The 27,898-nt window shown below is 45.6% G+C and overlaps 1 protein-coding gene across 1 annotated transcript in view; it reads left to right on the top strand.

The window, feature by feature from the left end:
- Nucleotides 1-27,898, top strand: part of PABPC1 (poly(A) binding protein cytoplasmic 1) — a 169,388-nt gene that overhangs the window by 50,525 nt on the left and 90,965 nt on the right. Inside the window, exon 2 of the mRNA XM_063924208.1 lies at nt 1,780-1,944. The gene's annotated coding sequence lies outside the window, so the exon portion shown is untranslated. The remainder of the gene's footprint in view (nt 1-1,779; nt 1,945-27,898) is intronic.

A 27,898-nucleotide genomic window follows, 5' to 3' on the forward strand; every position in this document is an offset into this window, starting at 1 on the left:
GGGGGCCAGGGCTCTTTGGAGGGGCCCAGGTCAGCTGCTAATGGGGACATATGTGCAGCAGCCAGCACCCCCTGTGCAGATTCACAGCGCCTGCGCTTAGTATTTAAAAAAAAATGTATTTAGGGGGTGTGGCCATGCCTCCCCGAAATTGCCCCTCCTTTCTCCCAGTACCCAGGCCCGCCGTTGCTCTCGGGCCGCCCTGGGGACTCGTGTGAATAAGGGAATAGTCTCTGTAGAATGCTACGTAATGGGTTCACTACGGCTGGCCGGCGGTCGGGCTCCCGGCGACCAGCATCCCGGCGCCGGGAGCCCGACTGCCGGCTTACCGACAGCGTGGCGAGCGCAAATGAGCCCCTTGCGGGCTCGCTGCGCTCGCCACGCTACGGGCACGGTGGCGCGCTACGCGCGCCACACTATTTTATTCTCCCTCTATGGGGGTCGTGGACCCCCACGAGGGAAAATAAGTGTTGGTATGCCGGCTGTCGGGCTCCCGGCGCCAGTATACTGAGCGCCGGGAGCCCGACCGCCGGCATACAGAAGACCACCCCTACGTAATATATGTGCGTTATACAGCCTAAATAACTGTTAACACATAAATAAAATATACTTGTGACATGATGCTCAGGCTCAATGTCTATCAGTGATTGGTTGCATGCAATTTATGACAAAACTCATCTCCTATTAATTATGCAGGTCTAATTTGTTGTAAGAGTGTTCCACAGTAAAGTAGCAAGGGAAAGCCTACATACAGTAGCTAGCTCTGTACAAGTTCATTTGTTTTAGAAAGCGTGGTTTGCCACAGGCCAAAAAAAAACAAAACTATTGTAGCTTAAGTTTAAAATACTGTGTTCTGTATATGACGGACATTTAGGTATGTTGCCATCATTAAAAAGTATGAGACAGAGCGGAGACACCTTGTGATCACCTTGTACTGCAGACTGTTGAGTATGAGGCCTACACTTCCTGTGTACTAATTGCGCCTCATTAATTCAAGAGCGGTTACACAGCACTATAAAGTGGAGAGTGGCATCGCACGAAGCATCAAGCAGAGCGCTGTATGACGACAAAGCATTTTTATTACTATTACAGCAGATTACACACGACCTTGGCCTCAGCTGCTGACATGAGAATGACACCCCTTGAATTTGGAGTTACTGGTGCCCATGCGTTGCTGTAATGTGATGCTGGTGGTGAAAAGGCCCACACAACACAATGAGAAGAATCTCAGGCACCTTCAGCAAAAGAATCATGCAAATATTGTCTGTGTGAATGGACCCCTATTGTTCCCACAATGGGATGAAAGTTGCTGATGCTAAGATTACCTCACATGGGCCGGAATAACAAAAGGCCTGTTTAGTACAGCTTCGCACACACAAAAAGAAATGTTTATGTTTTACATGGCCATTTTGACGGCCGTAAAGGAGGTGTAGAGCAACGCGCACACATACAGGGGAGTCATGAGAAGGCCATATTGAAGTGCCAATGTGTTAGATCACAAGTCTGGAGAGTAAGTACATGATTTCCATAACACACAGACAACACCCAGCCTGTATAGATGCATGTGATAGCTGGAAGCTGGCTGCCTGCTGTGCATTGATAAAACTAAAGGTCATGCTGTAATCCATTAGCAAGTGAATGCTTATAGACTGGGGGTTTTCTGTTTGCACCGAGAGACAAATGACATATGTAGACTATAAAGGCTGCACCTACAATGTACTGACAACTGGCAACTTCCATTATATAAACTAAAAATGTTTTTTGTTTTTTTTTGGTCCATAGCTTCTCTCAGTCCCATATTCTACTAGTGACGTAGGAGGTGGTGACATAGTAAGGTCCCATCATCTCAGGTGGTTGTACAGCCTTATGAAAAACCCAGACAGATTTGCCGTGTCCATGATACGTCCCGCTTTTTATAAGGAGAGAAAGAAATTAACTTTTTTCTAGGTAAGTGCATGTTCAGTACTTTTATATATTACATTTATTTATCTAATTTAGCTTTTTGGGTGCAAAATATTTAAAATATAATATGTATACAGGTTGAGTATCCCTTATCCAAAATGCTTGGGACCAGAGGTATTTTGGATATCGGATTTTTCCGTATTTTGGAATAATTGCATACCATAATGAGATATCATGGTGATGGGGCCTAAATCTAAGCACAGAATGCATTTATGTTACATATACACCTAATATACACAGCCTGAAGGTCATTTTAGCCAATATTTTTTATAACTTTGTACATTAAACAAAGTGTGTGTACATTCACACAATTCATTTATGTTTCATATACACCTTATACACACAGCCTGAAGGTCATTTAATACAATATTTTTAATAACTTTGTGTATTAAACAAAGTTTGTGTACATTGAGTCATCAAAAAACAAAGGTTTCACTATCTCACTCTCACTCAAAAAAGTCCGTATTTCGGAATATTCCGTATTTCGGAATATTTGGATATGGGATACTCAACCTGTATAAATCTTCAATAAACTTAGATAAGTAAATGTTACCTTTGGGACTTGTTACGGGCAGAACGGTAGCTCAGGCGGCTCCTCTGCCATTTCATATTGTACGCTTGAGAAGGAATTTTGACTTTAGGTCAGAGGTTCTTAAATGTGGTCCTCGAGGTACCCCAACAGTCCAGGTTTTACGTTTATTCATGCTTGGCCACAGGTGACTTAATTAGTACCTCAGTCAAATTGATTTACCCATCTGTACTGAACCATGGCTATAACTAAAACCTGGACCATTTGGGTGCCTTGAGGACCGCGTTTGAGAAGCTCTGATTTAGTCAATCAATGGGTGATTTGATAACATAGACTACAGTAGCAACAATAAAATAGAAAGTACTTTTTATTTTTTGTAGGAATCAATAGATATTATGTAATATGATGTAAATTACTGTGATATATTCTAAGAATAATGCAGTCCTTGCATGCTTCTGTTCTGGTGATCTGAAGACAGTGCTAACAGAACAGGAGCACCCTGATGCATACCTCTCAACTCTCCCTATTTTCGCGGGACAGTCCCGTTGTTTTGTAACTGTCCCTCTGTCCACTCGCGGGCCGCAGTGTCCCGCGGTGGGGGGGCTTCAGTTGTTGGGCTCCAGAGCAGAGGTGAATAGACGTCTATTCACGGGAGACAGAGGGAAAGAGGGCATGGCAAGCAGCTCAAAGAGTGCTGGTCATGCCCCCTCAGTGACAAAATGGGGGGCGTGGCTTGCGTTCACAGATCTCCCTTCAAAACCATGCCCCTTTCACATAGACCACGCCCCTTTTTAGTCACTGGTACATGCATGTGCAAGGTCCTAAACTGCATTCTCTGCAGAACACAGTTTAAGACCTGGAGGGGGTGGGAACGGGACGTCGTCGCCGCCGCGTTTTGTGGGCATCGGCGCTCCATTTAAGGGGCGCGGTCCGCACAACTCAGGCGTGTCCTGACCGGTGCTTGCCCCCCCAGCCTAACGCGTGCTAGCCTGTCCCGGGACACATACATTTTCCTAATGAGAGAGTAATTTTTAGAGATGAGCGGGTTCGGTTCCTCGGAATCCGAACCCGCCCGAACTTCAGCTTTTTTTACACGGATCCGAGCGACTCGGATCTTCCCACCTTGCTCGGTTAACCCGAGCGCGCCCGAACGTCATCATGACGCTGTCGGATTCTCGCGAGGCTCGGATTCTATCGCGAGACTCGGATTCTATATAAGGAGCCGCGCGTCGCCGCCATTTTACACGTGCATTGAGATTGATAGTGAGAGGACGTGGCTGGCGTCCTCTCCGTTTAGAGAAGAAATAGATAGGAGAGTGAGAGTGAGACAGTGACACTTCATTTACTGGAGCTTAGGAGGAGTACTCAGACAGAGAGTGCAGAATTTTGCTGATAGTATTAGTTAGTTATACTAGTGACTGACCAGTGACCACCAGTGCAGTTTTATATTATTTAATATAATCCGTTCTCTGCCTGAAAAAACGATACACAGTGACTCAGTCACATACCATATCTGTGCTCAGCCCAGTGTGCTGCTGCATCATCTATGTATAATATCTGACTGTGCTCACACAGCTTAATTGTGGGGGAGACTGGGGAGCAGTTAGGTTATAGCAGGAGCCAGGAGTACATATTAAAAAATTAAACAGTGCACACTTTTTTTCTGCAGGAGTGCCACTGCCAGTGTGACTGACCAGTGACCTGACCACCAGTATATAGTATACTATATTGTATTGTGAATGTCTGCCTGTAAAAGTTAAACACACGTCGTGTGACTTGTGTGGTATTTTTTTATTCTATAAAATAAAAAACTCATTCTGCTGACAGACAGTGTCCAGCAGGTCCGTCATTATATAATATATACCTGTCCGGCTGCAGTAGTGATATATATATATTTTTTATATCATTATTTATCATCCAGTCGCAGCAGACACAGTACGGTAGTTCACGGCTGTAGCTACCTCTGTGTCGGCACTCGGCAGTCCATCCATAATTGTATACCACCTACCCGTGGTTTTTTTTTTCTTTCTTCTTTATACATACTACATCTCATTATCATCCAGTCTATATTAGCAGCAGACACAGTACAGTACGGTAGTCCACGGCTGTAGCTACCTCTGTGTCGGCACTCGGCAGTCCGTCCATAATTGTATACCACCTACCCGTGGTTTTTTTTTTCTTTCTTCTTTATACATACTACATCTCATTATCAACCAGTCTATATTAGCAGCAGACACAGTACGGTAGTCCACGGCTGTAGCTACCTCTGTGTCGGCACTCGGCAGTCCGTCCATAATTGTATACCACCTACCCGTGTTTTTTTTTTCTTTCTTCTTTATACATACTACATCTCATTATCATCCAGTCTATATTAGCAGCAGACACAGTACAGTACGGTAGTCCACGGCTGTAGCTACCTCTGTGTCGGCACTCGGCAGTCCGTCCATAATTGTATACCACCTACCCGTGGTTTTTTTTTTCTTTCTTCTTTATACATACTACATCTCATTATCATCCAGTCTATATTAGCAGCAGACACAGTACAGTACGGTAGTCCACGGCTGTAGCTACCTCTGTGTCGGCACTCGGCAGTCCGTCCATAATTGTATACCACCTACCCGTGGTTTTTTTTTTCTTTCTTCTTTATACATACTACATCTCATTATCATCCAGTCTATATTAGCAGCAGACACAGTACAGTACGGTAGTCCACGGCTGTAGCTACCTCTGTGTCGGCACTCGGCAGTCCGTCTATAATTGTATACCACCTACCCGTGGTTTTTTTTTTCTTTCTTCTTTATACATACTACATCTCATTATCAACCAGTCTATATTAGCAGCAGACACAGTACGGTAGTCCACGGCTGTAGCTACCTCTGTGTCGGCACTCGGCAGTCCATCCATAATTGTATACCACCTACCCGTGGTTTTTTTTTCTTTCTTCTTTATACATACTACATCTCATTATCATCCAGTCTATATTAGCAGCAGACACAGTACAGTACGGTAGTCCACGGCTGTAGCTACCTCTGTGTCGGCACTCGGCAGTCCGTCCATAATTGTATACCACCTACCCGTGGTTTTTTTTTCTTTCTTCTTTATACATACTACATCTCATTATCATCCAGTCTATATTAGCAGCAGACACAGTACAGTACGGTAGTCCACGGCTGTAGCTACCTCTGTGTCGGCACTCGGCAGTCCATCCATAATTGTATACCACCTACCCGTGGTTTTTTTTTCTTTCTTCTTTATACATACTACATCTCATTATCATCCAGTCTATATTAGCAGCAGACACAGTACAGTACGGTAGTCCACGGCTGTAGCTACCTCTGTGTCGGCACTCGGCAGTCCGTCCATAATTGTATACCAGCTACCCGTGTTTTTTTTTTCTTTCTTCTTTATACATACTACATCTCATTATCATCCAGTCTATATTAGCAGCAGACACAGTACAGTACGGTAGTCCACGGCTGTAGCTACCTCTGTGTCGGCACTCGGCAGTCCGTCCATAATTGTATACCACCTACCCGTGGTTTTTTTTTCTTTCTTCTTTATACATACTACATCTCATTATCATCCAGTCTATATTAGCAGCAGACACAGTACAGTACGGTAGTCCACGGCTGTAGCTACCTCTGTGTCGGCACTCGGCAGTCCGTCCATAATTGTATACCACCTACCCGTGTTTTTTTTTTTCTTTCTTCTTTATACATACTACATCTCATTATCAACCAGTCTATATTAGCAGCAGACACAGTACGGTAGTCCACGGCTGTAGCTACCTCTGTGTCGGCACTCGGCAGTCCATCCATAATTGTATACCACCTACCCGTGGTTTTTTTTTCTTTCTTCTTTATACATACTACATCTCATTATCATCCAGTCTATATTAGCAGCAGACACAGTACAGTACGGTAGTCCACGGCTGTAGCTACCTCTGTGTCGGCACTCGGCAGTCCGTCCATAATTGTATACCACCTACCCGTGGTTTTTTTTTCTTTCTTCTTTATACATACTACATCTCATTATCATCCAGTCTATATTAGCAGCAGACACAGTACAGTACGGTAGTCCACGGCTGTAGCTACCTCTGTGTCGGCACTCGGCAGTCCATCCATAATTGTATACCACCTACCCGTGGTTTTTTTTTCTTTCTTCTTTATACATACTACATCTCATTATCATCCAGTCTATATTAGCAGCAGACACAGTACAGTACGGTAGTCCACGGCTGTAGCTACCTCTGTGTCGGCACTCGGCAGTCCGTCCATAATTGTATACCAGCTACCCGTGTTTTTTTTTTCTTTCTTCTTTATACATACTACATCTCATTATCATCCAGTCTATATTAGCAGCAGACACAGTACAGTACGGTAGTCCACGGCTGTAGCTACCTCTGTGTCGGCACTCGGCAGTCCGTCCATAATTGTATACCACCTACCCGTGGTTTTTTTTTCTTTCTTCTTTATACATACTACATCTCATTATCAACCAGTCTATATTAGCAGCAGACACAGTACGGTAGTCCACGGCTGTAGCTACCTCTGTGTCGGCACTCGGCAGTCCATCCATAATTGTATACCACCTACCCGTGGTTTTTTTTTCTTTCTTCTTTATACATACATACTACATCTCATTATCATCCAGTCTATATTAGCAGCAGACACAGTACAGTACAATAGTCCACGGCTGTAGCTACCTCTGTGTCGGCACTCGGCAGTCCATCCATAATTGTATACTAGTATCCATCCATCTCCATTGTTTACCTGAGGTGCCTTTTAGTTGTGCCTATTAAAATATGGAGAACAAAAATGTTGAGGTTCCAAAATTAGGGAAAGATCAAGATCCACTTCCACCTCGTGCTGAAGCTGCTGCCACTAGTCATGGCCGAGACGATGAAATGCCAGCAACGTCGTCTGCCAAGGCCGATGCCCAATGTCATAGTACAGAGCATGTCAAATCCAAAACACCAAATATCAGTAAAAAAAGGACTCCAAAACCTAAAATAAAATTGTCGGAGGAGAAGCGTAAACTTGCCAATATGCCATTTACCACACGGAGTGGCAAGGAACGGCTGAGGCCCTGGCCTATGTTCATGGCTAGTGGTTCAGCTTCACATGAGGATGGAAGCACTCAGCCTCTCGCTAGAAAACTGAAAAGACTCAAGCTGGCAAAAGCACCGCAAAGAACTGTGCGTTCTTCGAAATCCCAAATCCACAAGGAGAGTCCAATTGTGTCGGTTGCGATGCCTGACCTTCCCAACACTGGACGTGAAGAGCATGCGCCTTCCACCATTTGCACGCCCCCTGCAAGTGCTGGAAGGAGCACCCGCAGTCCAGTTCCTGATAGTCAGATTGAAGATGTCAGTGTTGAAGTACACCAGGATGAGGAGGATATGGGTGTTGCTGGCGCTGGGGAGGAAATTGACCAGGAGGATTCTGATGGTGAGGTGGTTTGTTTAAGTCAGGCACCCGGGGAGACACCTGTTGTCCGTGGGAGGAATATGGCCACTGACATGCCTGGTGAAAATACCAAAAAAATCAGCTCTTCGGTGTGGAAGTATTTCAACAGAAATGCGGACAACAGGTGTCAAGCCGTGTGTTGCCTTTGTCAAGCTGTAATAAGTAGGGGTAAGGACGTTAACCACCTCGGAACATCCTCCCTTATACGTCACCTGCAGCGCATTCATAATAAGTCAGTGACAAGTTCAAAAACTTTGGGCGACAGCGGAAGCAGTCCACTGACCAGTAAATCCCTTCCTCTTGTAACCAAGCTCACGCAAACCACCCCACCAACTCCCTCAGTGTCAATTTCCTCCTTCCCCAGGAATGCCAATAGTCCTGCAGGCCATGTCACTGGCAATTCTGACGAGTCCTCTCCTGCCTGGGATTCCTCCGATGCATCCTTGCGTGTAACGCCTACTGCTGCTGGCGCTGCTGTTGTTGCTGCTGGGAGTCGATGGTCATCCCAGAGGGGAAGTCGTAAGCCCACTTGTACTACTTCCAGTAAGCAATTGACTGTTCAACAGTCCTTTGCGAGGAAGATGAAATATCACAGCAGTCATCCTGCTGCAAAGCGGATAACTGAGGCCTTGACAACTATGTTGGTGTTAGACGTGCGTCCGGTATCCGCCGTTAGTTCACAGGGAACTAGACAATTTATTGAGGCAGTGTGCCCCCGTTACCAAATACCATCTAGGTTCCACTTCTCTAGGCAGGCGATACCGAGAATGTACACGGACGTCAGAAAAAGACTCACCAGTGTCCTAAAAAATGCAGTTGTACCCAATGTCCACTTAACCACGGACATGTGGACAAGTGGAGCAGGGCAGGGTCAGGACTATATGACTGTGACAGCCCACTGGGTAGATGTATGGACTCCCGCCGCAAGAACAGCAGCGGCGGCACCAGTAGCAGCATCTCGCAAACGCCAACTCTTTCCTAGGCAGGCTACGCTTTGTATCACCGCTTTCCAGAATACGCACACAGCTGAAAACCTCTTACGGCAACTGAGGAAGATCATCGCGGAATGGCTTACCCCAATTGGACTCTCCTGTGGATTTGTGGCATCGGACAACGCCAGCAATATTGTGTGTGCATTAAATATGGGCAAATTCCAGCACGTCCCATGTTTTGCACATACCTTGAATTTGGTGGTGCAGAATTTTTTTAAAAACGACAGGGGCGTGCAAGAGATGCTGTCGGTGGCCAGAAGAATTGCGGGACACTTTCGGCGTACAGGCACCACGTACAGAAGACTGGAGCACCACCAAAAACTACTGAACCTGCCCTGCCATCATCTGAAGCAAGAAGTGGTAACGAGGTGGAATTCAACCCTCTATATGCTTCAGAGGTTGGAGGAGCAGCAAAAGGCCATTCAAGCCTATACAATTGAGCACGATATAGGAGGTGGAATGCACCTGTCTCAAGCGCAGTGGAGAATGATTTCAACGTTGTGCAAGGTTCTGATGCCCTTTGAACTTGCCACACGTGAAGTCAGTTCAGACACTGCCAGCCTGAGTCAGGTCATTCCCCTCATCAGGCTTTTGCAGAAGAAGCTGGAGACATTGAAGGAGGAGCTAACACGGAGCGATTCCGCTAGGCATGTGGGACTTGTGGATGGAGCCCTTAATTCGCTTAACAAGGATTCACGGGTGGTCAATCTGTTGAAATCAGAGCACTACATTTTGGCCACCGTGCTCGATCCTAGATTTAAAGCCTACCTTGGATCTCTCTTTCCGGCAGACACAAGTCTGCTGGGGTTGAAAGACCTGCTGGTGAGAAAATTGTCAAGTCAAGCGGAACGCGACCTGTCAACATCTCCTCCTTCACATTCTCCCGCAACTGGGGGTGCGAGGAAAAGGCTCAGAATTCCGAGCCCACCCGCTGGCGGTGATGCAGGGCAGTCTGGAGCGACTGCTGATGCTGACATCTGGTCCGGACTGAAGGACCTGACAACGATTACGGACATGTCGTCTACTGTCACTGCATATGATTCTCTCCCCATTGAAAGAATGGTGGAGGATTATATGAGTGACCGCATCCAAGTAGGCTCGTCACACAGTCCGTACTTATACTGGCAGGAAAAAGAGGCAATTTGGAGGCCCTTGCACAAACTGGCTTTATTCTACCTAAGTTGCCCTCCCACAAGTGTGTACTCCGAAAGAGTGTTTAGTGCCGCCGCTCACCTTGTCAGCAATCGGCGTACGAGGTTACATCCAGAAAATGTGGAGAAGATGATGTTCATTAAAATGAATTATAATCAATTCCTCCGCGGAGACATTGACCAGCAGCAATTGCCTCCACAAAGTACACAGGGAGCTGAGATGGTGGATTCCAGTGGGGACGAATTGATAATCTGTGAGGAGGGGGATGTACACGGTGATATATCGGAGGATGATGATGAGGTGGACATCTTGCCTCTGTAGAGCCAGTTTGTGCAAGGAGAGATTAATTGCTTCTTTTTTTGGGGGGGGGGGTCCAAACCAACCCGTCATATCAGTCACAGTCGTGTGGCAGACCCTGTCACTGAAATGATGGGTTGGTTAAAGTGTGCATGTCCTGTTTATACAACATAAGGGTGGGTGGGAGGGCCCAAGGACAATTCCATCTTGCACCTCTTTTTTCTTTTCTTTTTCTTTGCGTCATGTGCTGTTTGGGGAGGGTTTTTTGGAAGGGCCATCCTGCGTGACACTGCAGTGCCACTCCTAGATGGGCCCGGTGTTTGTGTCGGCCACTAGGGTCGCTTATCTTACTCACACAGTCAGCTACCTCATTGCGCCTCTTTTTTTCTTTGCGTCATGTGCTGTTTGGGGAGGGTTTTTTGGAAGGGCCATCCTGCGTGACACTGCAGTGCCACTCCTAGATGGGCCCGGTGTTTGTGTCGGCCACTAGGGTCGCTTATCTTACTCACACAGTCAGCTACCTCATTGCGCCTCTTTTTTTCTTTGCGTCATGTGCTGTTTGGGGAGGGTTTTTTGGAAGGGCCATCCTGCGTGACACTGCAGTGCCACTCCTAGATGGGCCCGGTGTTTGTGTCGGCCACTAGGGTCGCTTATCTTACTCACACAGTCAGCTACCTCATTGCGCCTCTTTTTTTCTTTGCGTCATGTGCTTTTTGGGTAGGGTTTTTTGGAAGGGCCATCCTGCGTGACACTGCAGTGCCACTCCTAGATGGGCCCGGTGTTTGTGTCGGCCACTAGGGTCGCTTATCTTACTCACACAGTCAGCTACCTCATTGCGCCTCTTTTTTTCTTTGCGTCATGTGCTGTTTGGGGAGGGTTTTTTGGAAGGGCCATCCTGCCTGACACTGCAGTGCCACTCCTAGATGGGCCCGGTGTTTGTGTCGGCCACTAGGGTCGCTTATCTTAGTCACACAGTCAGCTACCTCATTGCGCCTCTTTTTTTCTTTGCGTCATGTGCTGTTTGGGGAGGGTTTTTTGGAAGGGCCATCCTGCGTGACACTGCAGTGCCACTCCTAGATGGGCCCGGTGTTTGTGTCGGCCACTAGGGTCGCTTATCTTACTCACACAGCGACCTCGGTGCAAATTTTAGGACTAAAAATAATATTGTGAGGTGTGAGGTATTCAGAATAGACTGAAAATGAGTGTAAATTATGGTTTTTGAGGTTAATAATACTTTGGGATCAAAATGACCCCCAAATTCTATGATTTAAGCTGTTTTTTAGGGTTTTTTGAAAAAAACACCCGAATCCAAAACACACCCGAATCCGACAAAAAAAATTCGGTGAGGTTTTGCCAAAACGCGGTCGAACCCAAAACACGGCCGCGGAACCGAACCCAAAACCAAAACACAAAACCCGAAAAATTTCCGGCGCTCATCTCTAGTAATTTTATAATGAATAACATACTTATAGTATAAATTACACTTAGTCATAGGAGGTCATTCAGGTTGGATCGCAATAGGTGGGTGCATGCACATGGTCCGTCCTGCGCATGCGCCCGCATTTACTGCGGGCGCCCTGCAGTAAATGTGAACGCCTCTGCCTGTCAATCAAGCAGAGGCATTTGCGGGGTGGATGGTGGGGTGACAAAGCTCCAATTTTTTGTGGGGGCGGTGTTGTCAGTGAAATGGAGGCGGTGGCTTCCAAACTGGGGACGTGACGTGGGTGTGATCAGGGCAGCTGCGTGACGACACACGTAGCCGCTTCGATCAAAAAAGATGGCTGCGGCCCTCCTGCCGTCGCAGCCAGGCTGCGCCGACAGGCGGCTTCCTTACTTTCTGCGACCGCACATTAATTGCGTCGGGATCGCAATTAGTGTGTGGTCGCGGGTGGGGGGGGGGGGGGGGAACGCGGTATCATGCTGGCCGTCCCCTAGCAATCAGTACTGAATAGGGTCCATAGTGCATATCTCTGCCAGATCTCCCTTGGTGAAATTACTTAAAATATACTTATATATAAGAATACCAGATATATGATTACGGATGATTATCCTAGACCTAGACTGCAGTTTGTGTACAGTAATAAATTGCTTTATATCTGAAATATATGCATGATGGAAAAGGAGAACATGCTAAACATTCTCTGACTGTACAGTGCTGTATACAATACAATTGATAGATATTCTAGGAAAGCAAATACATGGCCTACAAAGTAAATATCACCTACAGGAAGTTATTTGAAACCAATTAAAATGAAGAACAAGTTAGCGCGTGTATAGGGTGATAATTCGGGGAGGGAGGGGTGTGGACATACTGTACAGCCTGGGCCCGGCAGTTACTGCATAACCTCCAACATTTTACAAATAAAAATCGGTACAAATTTCAAAAAGGGGCGTGGCCTTTGCCTATACTAGTTTCAATGGAAGTTTGGAGAACCAAAAATCGGTACAGACCATAAAAAAAAAGGTACTGTACCTATTAAAAAGGTCCAGTTGGAGGCTATGTTACTGCAGTGTAGACATTATACATACCTCCCAACTGTCCCGATTTTCGCGGGACAGTCCCGTTTTTTGGGGACTGTCCCGCTGTCCCACCCGCGGGCCATAGTGTCCTGCGGTGGGGGGGCAGTTGGGAGGCTCTGTCAATCGCTGCTCTGCTTAGCAGAGCAGCGGTGAATAGACGCTGTGCGCATGCGCACAGCGTCTATTCACTGGAGACAGAGGGAGAGGAAGCATGCCAGCGGCTCACAGAGCGCTGGGCATGCCCCCTCCGTGACGAAAACGGAGGCGTGGCTCGTGTGTCCTCCGCAAAGCCACGCCCCCTTTTCATATGCCACACCCCTTTTCGGGAGCGCGCGGCGAAGCCGCGCGAGTGTCCCGCTCCCCAAAGAAGCAAAGTTGGGAGGTATGCTATATTTAGGCCTAGCACAAGCTAGAAAGTGGAACTCACTTTATTACATGCATTAATAAACAGTGCACAGAAATTACTGTATGTATGTCTCTGTTTAACAAAACATTTCGAGGGGAAATATATGCAAATAAACACTTACAAAGTTAGAAAATAACAATTATATACATTATTATTAACAACAGACATTTCAGAGACAACTGTTAAGAATAGCAAGGGATTACTGTATATTTTATCAAGTACAGCCACATGCTGACTGCTACTCAGATCTAGAGGAGATCATATGTAATGAATTGCAGTTTGCCAAGCTTGCAGTTTTTTCTACAAATTATATTGCTGTTGGAGTTAAAGGGACAATTTTATCACAGCGAAATTTGTCCCTTCATTTTTTTTTATGGAAAAAAAAAATGAATTCCAATATGTCCTTAAGAACAGAATGGATCATTTTATTACGCAGTGTGCTACTCTCAGCATTCACAGTTTAGTAATATCCACTGTCCACAGCATCATGGTGGTCACCAACGTAAAGATATTAAAACACTTATTTTGCTCTGCATAAAACTCCATTACTGAGTTAAAATATGTGTAGCTGCCTAATACATTAAAGACAATTCTATAAAAGTGAAGAAAGCAGATATGTGAGGTAAAATGTCCTCAAAATGGAAGTAAATGAACTCTGTATTTTTTTTTGTTTTAAATAGCACCACGTTTTCTTTCTTTATACACTACATAGCCATACCCTCCAGCTGCACCTTTTTGGCAGGTACAGTACCTTTTTTTATGGTCTGTACCGATTTTTAACGCTCCAAACTTCCATTGAAAGTATAGGAAAAGGGGAGTGACCACGCCCCCTTTACCCGTGACCATGCCCCCTTTTCGAATTTGTACCGATTTTTATGTGTAAAATGTTGGAGGGTATGCATAGCTTGTGGTGTTTTTTATTTCATTTTATGAGCAGTTTACCTCCATTTTCTGCTTCCTCCTAAGTAGACATGTACATACAGCCATGCATGTCATGTAACCTCACAATGTGGTGTGAGGTATATGGTAAACATCCCCGCTATGCCATCTTTCCACATGGGAAGATGCAAAGTAGCTGCTGGGCATAGCTGCCTACCCTCCCTCATTCTGCAGGAGACTCCCTGAAATATCAGCAGTCTCCCTGACTCCCTGAACAGACCAGCAATCTCCCTGATTGCATTTTACCCCCATTAAATAGCTGTTAAGGGGGGGGGGGGGGGTACTCACAGAGCGATAATCTAAGCAATCTGACTAGATTGCTTAGATTTTAAGCATGATCTGTCCGCCGTGTGTACCCCCCACATCGATAGCGATGCGTGGCCCTGCGCGTCGCTATCGGTGGTGCTAGATTGGCCTGCATGCAGGCTCAATCTAGCAGGTCACTCATTTCACCCACTGGGTGAAATGAGCGGCCACCCGTCCCCCCCCTGCACGCTCCGCACACATCACTCTGTGCTGAGCTGGGGGAGAGATGTGTGCTGAGCGGTTCGCTCAGCACACCTCTCTCCCACATCTCCCCGTGTATATGGCCCTTTACATTCTTGGAGAAAAAAAATCAATTAGAGATACAGTATATACATTCAAATGGGATCATCAGTGCAATTTCCCTGTATTGGTATAAGGCACAAAGATACCTATGACTACATGCATTTTAAATACGTTTCTCGTGGCCACTTACAGTATATGGAAATTCTTGTAAAACACAAGGGCCCTCATTCCGAGTTGTTCGCTCGCTAGCTGCTTTTAGCAGCCGTGCAAACGCTAAGCCGCCGCCCTCTGGGAGTGTATCTTAGCTTAGCAGAAGGGTGAACGAAAGGATCGCAGCATTGCTACAAAAAAAGATTGTGCAGTTGCTGAGTAGCTCCAGACCTACTCCTAGCTTGCGATCACTTTAGACTGTTTAGTTCCTGTTTTGACATCACGATCACGCCCTGCGTTCGGCCAGCCACGCCTGCGTTTGTGCCTGACACGCCTGCGTTTTTCCACACACTCCCCGAAAACGGTTAGTTACCTCCCAGAAACACCCACTTCCTGTCAATCACTCTGCGGCCAGCAGTGCGATTGAAAAGCGTCGCTAGACCTTGTGTGAAACTGCATCGGCTGTTGTGAAAATACGTCGCGCGTGCGCATTGCGCCCCATACGTATGCGCAGAAGTGGCATTTTTTTTGCCTGATCGCTGCGCAGCGACCAAAAACAGCTAGCGAACAACTCGGAATGACCACCAATACACAAACAAATCCTGCAAAATATGAGTGTCTTTTCTTCAACAAGTAGATCTTACTAACTTTGGGGCTCATTTGCATTTGGATGTAAGTCATTTTCATGACACGCCTCTCAGATGTAGCAGTACACGTCCGCGCTTTCACAATCTCCCTGAAATGCTTTTTCAAAAGTAGGCAAATATGCTGCTGGGGATGATGGATATGAAACATGTCATTTATTGAAATGGCCACAAGCATGATGTATGATAATACTTATTTATCATTTATCTTCACCTTACAGTTGAATATTTCAGTGACTCTGCCAGTGTGGGATGAGGAATGGGGGCGTGATATGTGACCATGCTCTGACAATAATGCATGAGAGGATGTGACAGCTGCAGGTGTCAGAACGGTCAGTGATGGTCACAGTTCATACATTGCCCGCACATATCAGCCTGCTATCTTTTAGATAGCAGTGCCGATATGGACAGGTATGAAGTTGGACAGGGGCGCATAAATTGCAGCTGCCAACACGGTCGTCCATACATCATATATATTAGTTGTACTTTTAGTTTTCTCATCTAATTTTCTATTTTTATGTATTGGGAGAAAGTAGGGCTGGTATTATGGCGGATGTACACACCCACGTGGCTCTGGCCACACCCACATAGCTCTGGTCACCGTTCTTCCCGTCTCAGTATAGGCCCTTGAAAACTTTCAGCCCCAGACCCATGTGGCGATTAATCTGGCCCTAATTAGAAGCTGACTGGTTGGTACTTTATCTCTCTCCAAGTTTTGTTAAATCTCTCCCAAAATCTATGCAGGCCTTAGATCTACTGGGTGTTGTATAGGTCAAAACACAATGGGGTAGACATATAATCGGTCAGTGGGGGTAATTCCAAGTTGATCGCAGCAGGAAATTTTTTAGCAGTTGGGCAAAACCATGTGCACTGCAGGGGGGGGGGGGGCAGATATAACATTTGCAGAGAGAGTTAGATTTGGGTGGGTTATTTTGTTTCTGTGCAGGGTAAATACTGGCTGCTTTATTTTTACACTGCAATTTAGATTGCAGATTGAACACACCACACCCACATCTAACTCTCTCTGCACATGTTATATCTGCCTCCCCTGCAGTGCACATGGTTTTGCCCAACTGCTAAAAAATTTCCTGCTGCGATCAACTTGGAATTACCGCCAGTATGAGGTGCTGAAATCGCTTCCCCCCTATGTATTAAGGCGGCAATGTGCGCTATGCACCCCTGTCATTATTAGCGCTGCTGTCTTAAAGATATAATATATTCAGGGCAATGTATGAACAGTCCGTTGCACTGGCGGTTCAGACACCTGCAGCTATTGATTTCGACAGCTGTATGTGTCGTTGCCGTATCTCCACAGCAGGGACAGTTCTGTGTCTGGCCGTTGCAGGTGTCGGCTCCTGGCTGCATGCAAGATCTCGCGAGAGTAGCGAGATCTCACACATGTGTCCGGGAGCTGAGGCCTGCCACAGCAAGCGGGAGTGACGCACAGTACATCAGCACTAGGCTGATGCCCTGTGCTCCGGATAAAGAGCTGTTCTTACATCTCATCAATGTACCTTCCTGCTTCACCTCGGTAATGAGGCGAAGCAGGAGGAGCTATGGCGGCACGATATGATGCTATAGTTCACCCACCCGAATGTTACATTTGTGTCTTATTTTTTAGTAACATCCAGGTCTGCATTAAAGGAGTTAATGTTAAAAACATTTGCGGCTGTAAATTGGGTTTGCAATAGGTAAACAGAGACCAAATGTATCAAAGTCTGTCCCTACAGAAGGTGTTTTTCACATGGGACTGAAAAGAATACAAAAAAGCTGTGCAAATCTCATTTACACAACTATCAGCACTTACCAAAGTATGCTTATCAAGGCCTCAGCTCTAGGTCTCAGAGGTTCAAAGAGTTCAGTTCCATTCATGAAAGCAAATTGCAGCAGGAACACAATTAAAAAAAAAACCGCCCACCACATTTGTTATAGACATAAAAACCAAAATATTTAGCTTTTATAGGTGCCCGATTACCATACTTGCCGACTTTGCTAGCCGCAAACACACTGCCAGAACCAACGACTGGTTTCAGCACACCCAGAACATGGGGCTGACACTCCCCTCCTTTTTTTTGGAACTCCCCATATCGCTACCCCTAAACTTCATCAACCTATCAATCATGCCGTGGCTTTGGTGCACAGCGACCAACGTGGCAGAAACACGTGCACTTGTGCGATGCGCCTCCTGCACATGCACAGATCTGCAAACATCCGAGATGTTCGGAAATATCAAATTTACGTACATCTCTGAATTAGGTCCTTTAGGGGCGATTCAGTTGTTTGCGGGGCTTCCTGCTGGGTGTCTATACGAATAGGCGCCCGATGGAACAATTCAATTATTGCTCCGTTCGGGCACCCATTGAGGCGCCCAAAAGAGCCAGGTTTAGCCGTGCACAATGGTAAAACTTGTCTAAAGCAGAGGTTAGGGCGCCGAAACCACGGACTTTGCACACATTTCTTTTCACTCCTCCACAGGCTGCAAGAAGAAAAATCTCCCCAGCGGGTAACAGCATTTACACTGGGCAACAATTAAATTGCTCAGTTTCGCGCCCCCTAATAGTAGCCGTGTGGGAAAACAACTGAATCACCCCCTTTGTGTGTAGTGTAGATAAGCACATACTATTTCCAGTGGAGGAACTGCAAATGGTTGCAAGCTTGTGAGAAGGGTCCTGTTACCACTTTGCTTGCTCGTTATGATTGTGTCATTACCAATGGTGAAGGCTGCAGGGAATGCTGACACTAGAATCAAGTGACAATAAGTCCTAACAATTATCTTTTTAACATGGTAACATGGTAATTTTCCTTGAGCACCAGGAATAATGTCCAATTTAGTGACACATGTATCTAGCCAAATTGGATAAGAGTCAACCTCTCAGCCTCTTGGTTTAGTTTGAAATGCCGACGGTAAGAATACCGACTGCGGCATTCTGACAATGAGAATGCTGACAGGGGCAAGGTAAGTATACTTACCTTTCCCCAATGACCCCCTAACCCTACCTCCCTGCAGCCTAACCTAACCCCCCACCCCCACCCAGCAGCCTAACACTCCCCCTGCAGCCTAAACCTTAACTCCCCCCCACGTCTTACCTCTCCGGTGGGCTGGCAAACACTCCTTCAGGACCCCAGCAGTCGGAACTCCGGCGAGTGTCAGGATTCCGGCGTCAGCATTTCGACTGCTGGGATCCCCACCGCCGAGATACTGACTGGATCCCGTTGGAACAGTTAGGTCACCCTAGCATCATTGGAGTCTGTTAGGAGTAAAGTGCACTAAATGATTTTGGGTCTCTGCAATTAAATGTCATGTGATTATTTTGCTCAAAAAATAAGATTTTACTTACCGGTAAATCTATTTCTCGTAGTCCGTAGTGGATGCTGGGGACTCCGTAAGGACCATGGGGATAGACGGGCTCCGCAGGAGACATGGGCACTTTAAGAAAGAATTTAGGTTCTGGTGTGTTCTGGCTCCTCCCTCTATACCCCTCCTCCAGACCTCAGTTAGAGAAACTGTGCCCAGAAGAGCTGACAGTACAAGGAAAGGATTTTGGTAATCCAGGGCAAGATTCATACCAGCCACACCAATCACACCGTATAACATGAGTTTATAACAACCAGTCAACAGTATGACAACAACAGAGCATCAGGTCCAACCCTGATGCAACCATAACATAACCCTTATTGAAGCAATAACTATATACATGTATTGCAGAGAGTCCGCACTTGGGACGGGCGCCCAGCATCCACTACGGACTACGAGAAATAGATTTACCGGTAAGTAAAATCTTATTTTCTCTAACGTCCTAGTGGATGCTGGGGACTCCGTAAGGACCATGGGGATTATACCAAAGCTCCCAAACGGGCGGGAGAGTGCGGATGACTCTGCAGCACCGATTGAGCAAGCACAAGGTCCTCCACAGCCAGGGTATCAAACTTGTAGAACTTTGCAAAAGTGTTTGAACCTGACCAAGTAGCCGCTCTGCAAAGCTGTAATGCCGAGACCCTTCGGGCAGCCGCCCAAGAAGAGCCCACCTTCCTAGTGGAATGGGCCTTAACTGATTTTGGCAGCGGCAATCCAGCCGCAGAATGAGCCTGCTGAATCGTATTACAGATCCAGCGAGCAATAGTTTGCTTTGAAGCAGGAGCACCCAGCTTGTTGGAAGCATACAGGATAAACAAAGACTTTGTTTTCCTTACCCTAGCCATTCTGGCTACATAAACCTTCAAAGCCCTGACCACATCAAGTAACTCGGAATCCTCCAAGTCAGTAGTAGCCACAGGCACCACAAAAGGTTGGTTTATATGAAAGGATGAAACCACTTTCGGCAGAAATTATGGACGGGTCCGCAATTCTGCTCTATCCGCATGGAAAACCAGATAGGGGCTTTTATGTGACAAAGCCGCCAACTCTGAAACACGCCTAGCCGAAGCCAAGGCTAATAGCATGACCACCTTCCACGTGAGATATTTCAACTCCACCGTTTTGAGTGGTCCAAACCAGTGGGATTTCAGAAAACTCAACACCACGTTAAGATCCCAAGGTGCCACTGGAGTCACAAAAGGGGGCTGAATATGCAGCACTCCCTTTACAAACGTCTGAACTTCAGGTAGAGAAGTCAACTCCTTTTGAAAGAAAATGGATAGGGCCGAAATCTGGACCTTAATGGAACCCAATTTTAGGCCCAAATTCACTCCTGACTGTAGGAAGTGAAGGAACGGCCCAGCTGGAATTCCTCCGTAGGGGCATTCCTGGCCTCACACCAAGCAACATATTTTCGCCATATACGGTGATAATGTTGAGCTGTTACGTCCTTCCTAGCCTTTATCAGCGTAGGAATGACCTCATCCAGAATACCTTTCTCTGCTAGGATCCGGCGTTCAACCGCCATGCCGTCTAACGCAGCCGCGGCAAGTCTGGGAACAGACAGGGCCCCTGTTGCAACAAGTCCTGTCTTAGATGAAGAGGCCACGGGTCCTCTGTGAGCATTTCTTGCAGATCTGGATACCAAGTCCTTCGTGGCCAATCTGGAATAATGAGTATTGTTCTCACTCCTCTTTTTCTTATTATCCTCAGCACCTTGGGTATGAGAGGAAGAGGAGGGAATACATAGACCGACTGGAACACCCACGGTGTCACCAGGGCGTCTACAGCTATCGCCTGAGGGTCTCTTGACCTGGCGCAATACCTCTGTAGCTTTTTGTTGAAGCGGGATGCCATCATGTCAACCTGTGGCAGTCCCCACCGACTTGTAATCTGTGCGAAGACTTCCTGATGAAGTCCCCACTCTCCCGGGTGGAGGTCGTGTCTGCTGAGGAAGTCTGCTTCCCAGTTGTCCACTCCCGGGATGAACACTGCTGACAGTGCGCTTACGTGATTCTCCGCACAGCGAAGAATTCTGGTGGCTTCCGCCATCGCCACTCTGCTCCTTGTGCCGCCTTGTCGGTTTACATGAGCCACTGCGGTGATGTTGTCTGACTGAATCAGAACCAGTTGGTCGCGAAGCAAGTTCTCCGCTTGACGCAGGGCGTTGTATACGGCCCTTAGTTCCAGGATGTTGATGTGAAGGAAAGTCTCTTGACTTGACCAAAGACCTTGGAAATCTTTTCCCTGTGTGACTGCTCCCCTCCCTCGGAGGCTTGCATATGTGGTCACCAGGACCCAGTCCTGAATGCCGAATCTGCGGCCCTCTAGAAGGTGAGCGCTCTGCAGCCACCACAGAAGAGACACCCTGGTCCTGGAGGATAGGGTGATTAACCGATGCATCTGAAGATGTGATCCGGACCACTTGTCCAGTAAGTCCCATTGAAAGGTCCTCGCATGGAACCTGCCGAAGGGAATGGCCTCGTATGATGCCATCATCTTTCCCAGGACTCGAGTGCAGTTATGCACTGACACCTGTTTTGGTTTTAATAGGTTCCTGACCAGTGTCATGAGTTCCTGAGCTTTCTCTATCGGGAGATAAAGCCTTTTCTGGTTTGTGTCTAGAATCATGCCCAGGAAAGGCAGACTAGTCGTAGGAACCAACTGCAACTTTGGAATATTTAGAATCCAGCCGTGTTGCCGTAACACTTCCAGAGAAAGTGCTACGCTGATCAGCAACTGCTCTCTTGATCTCACCTTTATGAGGAGATCGTCCAAGTATGGGATAATTGTGACCCCTTGCTTCCTCAGAAGTACCATCTTTTCCGCCATTACCTTGGTAAATATTCTCGGTGCCGTGGAGAGACCAAACGGCAACGTCTGAAATTGGTAATGACAATCCTGTACCACAAATCTGAGGTACGCCTGATGAGGTGGATAAATGGGGACATGAAGGTATGCATCCTTTATGTCCGGAGACACCATAAAATCCCCCCCTTCCAGGCTTGCGATGACCGATCTCAGCGATTCCATCTTGAACTTGAACCTTTTCAGGTATATGTTCAGGGATTTTAAATTCATTATGGGTCTGACCGAACCGTCCGGTTTCGGGACTACAAACATGGTCGAATAATAAACAAACATGGTCGAATAATAACCCCTTCCCTGTTGAAGGAGGGGAACCTTGACCACCACCTGTTGAAGATACAATTTGTGAATTGCAGTTAACACTATTTCCCTCTCGTGGGGGGAAGCTGGTCGGGCCGATCTGAGGTATCGGTGAGGGGGCATCTCTTCGACTTCCAGCTTGTATCCCTGAGACACAATTTTTATTGCCCAGGGATCCACCTGGGAGTGAACCCACTTGTGGCTTAAATTTCAAAGACGTGCCCCCACCAGGCCTAGTTCCGCCTGTGGAGCCCCAGAGTCTTGCGGTGGATTTTGTAGAGGCCGGGGAGGACTTCTGTTCCTGGGAACTAGCTGTATTGTGCAGCTTCTTTCCTCTGCCCCTGCCTCTTGTAAGAAAGGACGCACCTCGGACTTTCTTGCTTTGTGATCGAAAGGACTGCATTTGATAATGTCGTGCTTTCTTAGGCTGTGCGGGAATATAAGGCAAAAGATCAGAATTACCAGCTATAGCTGTGGAGACCAGGTCCGAGAGCCCTTCTCCACACAATTCCTCAGCCTTGTAAGGTAAACCTTGCATATGCCTCTTTTAGTCGGCATCACCTGTGCATGTTCCACAGGACATGTCTAGCAGAAATCGACATAGCGTTGACTCTAGAACCCAGTAGACTAATGTCTCTTTGGGCATGTTTTATATATATATATATATATATATATATAAGACAGCATCTTTTATATATATATATATATATATATATATATTACAAAACAAAAAATCAACCCTAATATCTTGCGCTATACCTCTAGTCTCAAACCAACAAGAAATACCCTCTGTCAGATAAGGTATTAAAAGTAGATTACAAATAGAAATGGATTCTCGTGGGAGCCAATATGCCTTTTGTATGACAATAATTAAAAGTTTTTATTGTACAGAAACAAACGATATTTATCCTAAGCGTTCGTTATTGACACAACCTTCTAAAAATTCATATAAAACAATATTACAATCTTATACATAAATTACAGTTGGATGTGAGGATTTTACAGCCAGGTGATCAGTCAGAACTCGAAATGGATGTATCTCCAACCAGATGTTTGTGATAAGGACTTTGTTAACCAGACGTTGCAAAACCCAACGCGTTTCGTCCGTTAGGACTTCATCAGGGGTTTGGAATCAGTTCTTATAGTAGGAGTGATTACCATTGATTAGAAAGGTTTAGAATATCCAATGATTACATCCAATCACATATTCAATTCGATAAATATAATATCTAGATCAGGCATGTCCAACCTGCGGCCCTCCAGCTGTTGTGAAACTACATATCCCAGCATGCCCTGACACTGTTTTGCTGTCAGAGAATGCTAAAGCTGTGTCAGGGCATGCTGGGATGTGTAGTTTCTCAACAGCTGGAGGGCCGCAGGTTGGACATGCCTGATCTAGATAGACTTCAAAAAAATATATATAAATTTGGTTGAAATTAGATGATGTTACGTTCCCTATTTTCAATCAAGAATGGTGGAACCTTATAGTCTACCTCTGTTTATACATGTCACCAAACAGAGAACTTAGGAAAATTTCAAATCCTGAACGAAACTATTCCTTTTTACAGGAACAAGTGCAACCTCACTGAATCCCAACTACGCTGTAGTTGGGATTCAGTGAGGTTGCACTTGTTCCTGTAAAAAGGAATAGTTTCGTTCAGGATTTGAAATTTTCCTAAGTTCTCTGTTTGGTGACATGTATAAACAGAGGTAGACTATAAGGTTCCACCATTCTTGATTGAAAATAGGGAACGTAACATCATCTAATTTCAACCAAATTTATATATATTTTTTTGAAGTCTATCTAGATATTATATTTATCGAATTGAATATGTGATTGGATGTAATCATTGGATATTCTAAACCTTTCTAATCAATGGTAATCACTCCTACTATAAGAACTGATTCCAAACCCCTGATGAAGTCCTAACGGACGAAACGCGTTGGGTTTTGCAACGTCTGGTTAACAAAGTCCTTATCACAAACATCTGGTTGGAGATACATCCATTTCGAGTTCTGACTGATCACCTGGCTGTAAAATCCTCACATCCAACTGTAATTTATGTATAAGATTGTAATATTGTTTTATATGAATTTTTAGAAGGTTGTGTCAATAACGAACGCTTAGGATAAATATCGTTTGTTTCTGTACAATAAAAACTTTTAATTATTGTCATACAAAAGGCATATTGGCTCCCACGAGAATCCATTTCTATTTGTAATATATATATATATATATATACACATATGTATACACATACTAGGGTCTCAATGTCCACGCTGCTACAGCGCTATAACCCCATGCCGACACAATCGCCGGTCTGAGTAGTGTACCAGCATGTGTGTAAATGGACTTCAAAGTACTTTTAGTGCATGCTATCTGCAGGATCCCTGAGGATAGCTGTTAAGTCAGCACTACCTTTTGGGTAAACGTGACAAAGCTTTGTCCACCCTAGGGGAAGATTCCCATCGTATCCTGGCCCTAGTAGGGAAAGGATACTCCCTGAGAATTATTTGTGGGAAGCTGCAGCTTCTTGTCTGGAGATTCCCGCTCTTTTTCTTCATGAGAGGAGGGAAATTTACCTCAGCTTTCTTCCCCTTAAACATGTGTACCCTTGTGTCAGGGACAGATGAGTCATCAGTGATATGCAAAACATCTTTCATTACAATAATCATATATTGAATACTTTCCTGCCATTTTGGCTGTAACTTTGCATTATCGTAGTCGACACTGGAGTCAGACTCCATGTCGATATCAGTGTCTATTATTTTGGATAGTGAGCGTTGTGAGACTCTGAATGTCTCTGCGACATAGGGACAGACATGGGTAGATTCCTGTCTGTTCTCTAATCTTTTGTGCAATAAATTTACCTCAGCACTTAATTTCACATATCCAACCAGGTGTCGGCGTTGTCGACGGAGACACCACACACACACACACACACACACACACACACACACACACACACACACACACTTGCTCCATCACCTCCTTAGGAGAGCCTTTTACCTCAGACATGTCGACATACACGTACCGACACCCCACACACTCAGGGAATGCTCATCTGAAGATAATTCCCCCACAAGGCCCTTTGGAGAGACAGAGAGAGTATGCCAACACACACCCCAGCGCTATATGACCCAGGAAAAAACACAGCAATTTAATGTTTACCCAGTAGCGCTGTTATTATCTGCGCCAAATTATGTGCCCCCTCTCTTCTTTAAAACCCTCTCTTCTACCGTGGTATAAGCAGGAGACCGGGGAGCTTCCTCTCAGCGGTGCTGTGGAGAAAAAACATGGCGCTGGTGAGTGCTGAGGAAGAAGCCCCGCCCCCTCGATGGCGGGCTTCTGTCCCGCTTAAATATACTTTTTCTTGGCGGGGGCTCATACATATATACAGTGCCCAACTGTATATATGTTTACTTTTGCCAAAAAGAGGTCCAAATGCTGCCCAGGGCGCCCCCCTACCCTGCGCCCTGCACCCTTACAGTGACCGGAGTATGTGAGGTGTGTGGGAGCAATGGCGCACAGCTTCAGTGCTGTGCGTTACCTCAGTGAAGAACGGAGTCTTCTGCCGCCGATTTCGAAGTCTTCTTGCTTCTCATACTCACCCGGCTTCTGTCTTCCGGCTCTGCGAGGGGGGCGGCGCGCGGCTCTGGGATCGGACGGCGAGGGTGAGATCCTGCGTACGATCCCTCTGGGTGTAGTGGTAAGGTAACGTTTAGAAGGTCTGATAATCTGAAATTAAGGTTGGCACCAAGTCATATGAAGAATGTGGTGCAAGTTAGTAATACATCGAGTTGGCGACCTGAGAAGCCTTGGGGTTTTCACAGGTGTGGGAACACTAGATGCCAGACCTGCTCTTTTTGTCATTGTAAAGTGACAACCTTTGAGTCCCTAAATACAGGAGAGTCGTTTGATATTAAGGATTTTATTAATTGCAAGTCTTCGTTTGTGATTTATTTACTGATCTGTGGTTGTAGGAAACAATATGTGAGTCGGACGATCAGAGCGGTACATGATAGATTGATGGAGCATAAGAGAAGTATAGTAAATAAAACAAGGAAACAGAGTCTCTATGCCCATATTACAAGTTGTGAATGTGGGAATCTAGGTAATATTCAGATGTTTGGCATTGAACAGATAAGAAAAACAGCTCGAGGAGGGGATTGTTATGGCCTCCTATGTAAGAGAGAGGCATACTGGATATTACGGTTAGGGACACTAGTACCGTATGGTCTGAATGATACGGTGCAGTTAAATAACATTCATTAAAAGTGTCCCGTGCAGGGAATCGAATATGCCTCTTATTGAGGATTGATTAAGGGATTTCTTGGATACCTGAATGTGACTATTTGAACTATTGAGTGATTGATATTAGATCATGGACATGATATGGGGGATGAATTGTTGAGATCATACCTGGGGGTCTAGATGTTTGATATTAATTCATAGGAAAGATAGGGATCACTAATCGATTAAGTTATGTATTAATTATTTGGGTCATTGACATCATGTGCTAAATTAGGGGGAATTCCCTATAGGTTATAATACTGCGGTGTGTCGGTAGGGAGGTGAATCTCCCTTCTGACATGCAGGTAGTAGTTTTTTTTATGTCAATTTATTAATGTATGGTTTTAGGTAGATCTAGAAATAGGTCACCATATCTTAATAATATCGATAAAGCGTGGAGAGATGACCGTTATGATTCAGGGTTATTTTTATACATAATAGGAATGTTTAAATGATTAGAGAAGTTTGCAGATTATGTGTCAACACGAATGTAAATAATTATCATTGGAAATACAATTGGCATTAATATGATGATACATATATTAAAATTGAGTTTGGTTATGGATGATATACGTTGCGTACGAACCACGCATGCACCAATTAGTGATGTGACAGATGTCGCGCACATAGTGCGCATGTGTTAATCAGTGGTATGTGGAACCTGATGAGCGGTGACACGCAAGTGCAGCGCATAGAAAGCGCATGCGCAATGTCAGAGTGCCCAGAAATGGAGGAGTTACCCACTATTTAAATGAATGGATGAGAACACGAGTATCATTACTCCTGAGGAAACCGCCGAGTATAGAGGCGGAGAAACGTGTTGAGGTTGCTCTTTATGCACGGCTGTGACCTTTTTGACCATTGGTGGGACATCAATCAAACGGACTTGGTGCGGCGGGACCCCGGACAAGCTACGGCGGTATACAGCACTTTCTGCCGCTTGAGGGGGAATCTTTTCCCAGTATAGTTTGCAGCTAAGCCAACCAAGATTCCAGTGACCTTCTACTAACCCATGCTGACGGGGTATGCATTAAGCTGTGAGTGCTTGCCATCTACTAACAAGTTAAAGTGATCTAAAATGCACTAATTTGGAAACGCATCAGCTGTGACTTTATACTCTGCTTCGGATGGTTTTTCACCCATCTATTAATCTATTGCAATTTTGCTTTGGGCTTTATTAAAGGCTATTATATATCTATGCATGCAGTATTCAACTAACAACTGTGGACAGAGTCTGACATGAATTTGCACTAACTTTTTGCATGATCTGGACTGTGGGTCTAAATAACGGATGACCAGCAAGATATATTTAATTTTATTAAAAAGCTGTGATTAATAATTGCTATTGTGCACGGATTAATTAACAAATGAAGACTGATCATTCCGGTGCTTTATAGAGAATGGAGAGGGTTATATGATGTATTTCCAATGGCTAGGTTGTTTAGGACCAATCAATCTCTGAAGTAATTGTAATTT

This window comes from Pseudophryne corroboree, chromosome 5, assembly GCF_028390025.1.
Source record: "Pseudophryne corroboree isolate aPseCor3 chromosome 5, aPseCor3.hap2, whole genome shotgun sequence".
NCBI lineage: Eukaryota > Metazoa > Chordata > Amphibia > Anura > Myobatrachidae > Pseudophryne > Pseudophryne corroboree.